The 5,508-nt window shown below is 38.5% G+C and overlaps 1 long non-coding RNA gene across 1 annotated transcript; it reads right to left on the bottom strand.

Moving 5' to 3' along the window:
* Positions 1 to 966: 966 nt before the first annotated feature.
* Positions 967 to 2,580, bottom strand: LOC311426682. Its single transcript, XR_014686968.1, has 2 exons — positions 2,470 to 2,580; positions 967 to 1,476 (listed from the first exon to the last, which is right to left on the bottom strand). It is a non-coding gene; the product is annotated as an uncharacterized lncRNA (long non-coding RNA).
* Positions 2,581 to 5,508: the final 2,928 nt, after the last annotated feature.

Here is a 5,508-nt window from a genome sequence, read left to right as displayed (position 1 = left end):
AACCTGTTGAATGGAGAAAAATGCAAAAGCAGGACATATAGTCTTATAAAAACATAAACTGGCAGCATCTCTAGCCTCTGAGAGCGGCAGCTAAGTTGGCTGAAGGATGTTTTTCTTTCTTCATTTTTTCACTGTGTTACACAGGTAGCTGAGTGCATAGTGATGATCTCTGAACCACTTTTCACTGTAATTCCTGCCATTCTACATAAAATAATTGCATGTCAAGAAGACCTATATAATCTGTTATTTCTTTGCTGAGATTTCATTCAGTTTTGATCCCTCTATACCATTTATCCATTTATTTAAGCTACCTGGAGAGTAAGTTTTGCACTTCTGTTTCTTACCACAAGTTCAGAAAAAGAGTATTAGTTGCTTCTGATGGTCTTATTTGATTCCTCTGTATGATATGAGCCTTTTCCACATTTCTACAATGTATTCAGTTTTCCTTTTTGCGTTGTTTGCTCCTCTGATCCTTGAACATTTCTGTTGGGAGATGTAAGAGATTCCTACCATAATATAGAAAATATATTTTAAATTCTTGATTAACTAAAAACTTTTGTCACGCTCTCAAAACAGCCTGCATCTCAGGATGTTGGAATAGGCTTCCCTGAAATGATTTTGAAATATACAAAGAATGTTTCATAACAGTAAATACAGTGCTTCTCACAGGCAGCTCTTCTCTAGGTTAAACATTCACACTGTCTGGATGGACTGCAGTCTGTGTTCACAGATTTATGCTTATTTTTTCAAATACAGTATCGCCCATTTTGCACAGTATGGTCTCCTGAAAGTTCACTTGGCAAGAAACAGTTCTTGCTAAGTATAAAGCGTGAAATCTGGCAATAAAGTTTTAAATTAAACCCAGTGTTTTTCAGCCTACATCCTGGCAACTGTTTCACTAAAAAGCAGCAATTTGTAACCAGCATTATCTGTAGAGTGTAAGAGGGTACAAAATGAATGCTCATCTTTCTGCATTTAGTGATCTATTTATTTATTTAATAAATTATAGGATTGTATAATACAATATTCAGTACTTGTATTGGTAACAGGATAAATCCAATGGTATAATGACATACCTAATCAAATGTTCTACATTGCAGCATCACTTGAATATACATTCCACAATATCACTTAGTCCCACTATGTTACTGACTTCATAAACATCTTAATATCTGTTTCAAAGAATTTGCATTTTAACTTTATATAGTCTAATGTACTAATTAATATTGAGTTTTAAATGAGTTCCAAGAGATCAATCAGTATCTGCTGTAAAACATATTGCAATTGTAGTTTGAAATGAAATGAAATTATAAAAACTGTATAAAAAAGGAGTGTGCATATTGACATCATATCTAAGGCAGACTTTAGAAGGAAACAATTAGTTGAGAATACATATATCTACCCAAAACGTTCCACTTAGCTTCCCTAGCACACACATTGCTTTTCCTTCCACTGTCAGAATTAGCTTGAGGCAATCTTAAAAAAAAAAAAAAAAAAAAAAAAAAAAAAAAAAAAAAAAAAAAAGCATGAAGTTCTCATTAGCTATTTGGATAAATATTATTGAGGAACATTATTGAGGAACATTTAATATATTTCTTTGTCAGACTTTTAAAAAATGACTTTGTGCTACTATAGCTTTTCTGAGATAGCTAATATTACTATTATTTATGCTTTACTTCAAAACATCACCCCAACTCAACTCATTAACTAAAAACTAATTAAATAGTACACATATAGTACTCTAGAATTCATATTGTCTTTGGAATTTTAGAAGTATGAGTAGCTTGTATTATTTACTAGTTTGAAGATCACTGTAGAATATATGCAAGTTTTTAGACAAGAGTACAAATATAAGCCCTTCTGTTGGGTCAGATCAGTCAGTGGCAACCTAAAAACTGTAGAAGTCTGAAGTCCAGATTGTAAGTGCATGTATTTATTAAAGATTGCTGTAATAAAGCAATATCCTTTAAAAAAGATATTTGGATGAGGAGCACTTGAGGAAAAAAAAAAAAAAAAAAAAAAAAAAAAGTGCTCCAAGAGATGATATTGAATTAATAAAAAGTTATTTGTTTCATCCTTCTATACCTCACTTTCTTGTTGCAGGAGCAACCACTATTCTCAGAAAGTAGTGTGCATACAAGGGGACACGGCACCGTCAAGCCAGGTGACGCCGCCGAGTACCGAGGGCTGAGATGATCCCATGCTGGGAGATGGACCCAAAACTTCAAGACCTGAGCACAGGCACCAGTGTAGTCACCTGATTTACTACACACAAAAACAGAGAATATACTTCTGAAGATTTCTTCTTGAGTAGAAAGTCAATTAGAAGACTATGTACATCTTAGCCTAGCACTTAAAATTGATTGTATCCAAAGTGTATCTGTATACACTTTGTCCTCTTATGGGAGTGCATGGGAATCTCAGATTCCAGTGCTGTTGCAAATGGCAGGAACCTCAAGCTCCACTAACTTTTAGGGTGACATTTGGAGGTCGGTTTTACTTCACGACGACTTTCCCAAACGACTCGGAGCTTCACCCTCCAGGCGGGTTTAGGCAGCTCGGCGGCCCGCGCCCTCTTTAAAAATGGCGGCCGGCCCACGTAGCTCCCAACGGGAGTGAAGTCGCTGTCGCCCTCCGGCCGCCATTTTGAGAGCGGCGGCTTTGTGGCGGGCTGGGCCTGGCGGGGGGCGGCAGGCGAGGAGCTCGGCCCTGGGAGAACAATGGCACAGGGTGGTTGTTCCGGAAAAAAAAAAAAAAAAAAAAAAAAAAAAAAAAAAAAAAAAAAAAAAAAAAAAAGAAAGAAAGAAAGAAAGAAAAAAAAAGCATCAGCCTGTGATCTCAGCCCCGTTGAGAAAAATGGGAGGCGAAGGCTTTGTGGAAGAGATCAATTATTCATGAGGATCCTTACAGGAGATGTGTGTCAGCCAGCCGCTGCTGACTGATAAGCCTCCAGTTACAGGGGGGAAAAGTAATAATTAAAAAAGGAATTGTGCCATCAGTGCAAAATTAGTGTTTTAAAAGACAGTCTACAGTAGTACATCTGCTAAAAAGATGGTAAGATATTAGAATGGGGGATACATGGTGCTATGAACGGTTTTGCAATTGTAGACTAACAGAATTACCATATACATAACATGCATAGGTGTGTATGTGTAATAATATTAAAGCAATTCACACTTTGAAAACCAAACTGGCCACTTACTGTAAATGCAGCTAAATCCATTGCTGTTCACATAGCCCAACTCCTCTACTTCGCCCTTTCAGCTGTCTACTCTTCCACTGCCAATTTTTGTGCTGATTGCAAAGTATTTTACTTTTCACACCATCAAGGCTTCTGTCTGTTATGATTTCCAGGTGGTAGTGTGATACCATGCCAGAGAAAATCGCTTCAGCCCTCAATGTATTTTGGTCTTTTGACCAACCATTGCCGTGTCCCTCAAGCGTTATGGCTTGGGATTCAACTAACAACAGCAATATGAACAAGTCATAGTGATGTTTCCATGCTGTCTGATGCTGCACTTCCAAGCAACTGCATTTACTCAGCTGGTCCCCAGCACTGCTCATGCACCTTCTTTCTTCTAGCCTTGCAAACTAAGCAGATTATGGTGCATTTGAGTTTTGTTTTATCATCCATATTCTGGACTTGGCCATATCAGTTTTGGTAGGTGGGCTGGACGTCACCAGTTGTTTTCAATTTGCCCCTATTATTGACCTGCATAGCTTCATACGATTCATGTGCAGCTTGGAAAGTTGCCTTTTGCCACTTTTTAGTGTAACAACATGGTGGTTGACCTCACCATATGCTCAGTTGTGTGTAGTAACATCAGGTCTTTGTCTATGATTATAGCAGAAAGTCTCTTTTGCCTTGTCTTCTCAATTCAAACCCATTCTTTATGGATCTTTTGCTGTTCTCAAAAGTAGGGGATGAGTTCTTTAGTCCACTGATTACCAAGTTAGGCTAATTTTTAGATCCTGAAAGGATGCAACCTCATGGCTTAAAACTGCCAAACCAGTGCTCCATTTCTGCACTTAGCTTTTGATATTCAGTCTTGCAGCTGTCTTTATGGCCAATTTTTCCTATGCTCAAATTATCTTGAGTGCAAAGCCACTTAAACTCAGCTGCAAGGCATGAGAGTAGTTTGCCTGAGTGTGGCCCTTCTGGCCCTGGTCACAAGCCAGGCTGAGGTGACATAGTCCAGGGCTGGGTCACATAAAGATTTCACCTGGTCACTTGGGAAAGCAAAAGTGACAATAAACAAAAGGACTTTATTTCTTATTTTCTTTTGAACCGTTCCAAATAGTGAGGGGAAAAAAAAAAAAAAAAAAAAAAAAAAAGCCGTAGAGAACTCAGGCAAGAGTCATCAAGGTATTAGTAGCCAAACGAAGCAACCTTCTCTCATCAGGCCTATTGTCCCTATGCAGGCTCAGAAAGAGCAGTATTCTTTCACACCTGGACTCCAGCCAGTCTATTTTCCCCACACCCTGCCAACTGAGTTGGCCTCTCAATTTTAAAGTTTAACTGAAGCCTGTCCTTGAAAGTGTGTGACATGTCCAAGAAAAGTCTCCTCACTTCTTTCTACACCCTATCACACTCAGCATAATGTGTGAGCATTGGGCTAGTTTGAGAAAAAGTGTCTCCACTAGGTCACAGCTGTCCCTTGAGTATCCATCAAGCCCATCTGCGAAAAGCTAAATTACTGACTTTTTGTCACCATACAGTTCCAGTTTGATTTGTCCATTCCAATGGAATTGGACATGGGTTATTGGATACTCCAAGGTCCTGGAATACCACTGAGTTCCAGGTGCTTCTGGGTCATGATTTTTTTTCCCCAAACTTCACACTGTTTTACACACACTCTAAACTAGGCATTGATCCCTAGCCAGTAGGCACAGATCCTTAACCAGGCTTGAGCATGTGTGCAGTGCATCCCATTGCCCATATTGCAATGGATGCTGCATTGAGGATGCCTTATTGTGAGGCATCATGTGATCCACATGAGCTGATTTGCAGTTATAATTGGGGTATTTGGCTTATAACATTTTTATTCTTTCAAGTCCTGTTCCTACAAGCAGTACCTTCAGTCCTTTGCCTGATAAATCACAGTGTCCCAATTTTTGTCCCAATTGGAACACCTAATGAACAGAAGTTGCTTTGAGGATTTGTCGTGCTCACATTTCTTTCATAGGATAACTGGGATTTTGTGTGTGATAATATACTGTTAACCATGGGAATTTATATTTGAAGAGTTCCTTTCATTTGAGGATTCAGAGTGCTTGGACGTTAATTCATATTACATTATATTACCCTTGTGGAGCAAGTAAACATCTTCCCCAGTGCAGAAACTGAGATATTAAGAACATCAAGAATTTGTAGACTGTATGTCCTATAGACACATATATAAAAGGGGCCTTATTTTTGAATATAGTGAGTACTTACGGCATTCAAACTTTTGTCACCTGCTATTGAAAATACTCAACTAAGTTGCCCATGTTGACAGGGTAATGTGA

The sequence above is a fragment of the Aythya ferina genome (genome assembly GCF_964211825.1).
Source record: "Aythya ferina genome assembly, chromosome: 1".
Classification (NCBI taxonomy): domain Eukaryota; kingdom Metazoa; phylum Chordata; class Aves; order Anseriformes; family Anatidae; genus Aythya; species Aythya ferina.
The sequence above is the reverse complement of the archived record's forward strand: the minus strand, read 5'-3'. Positions and strand labels throughout refer to the sequence as shown.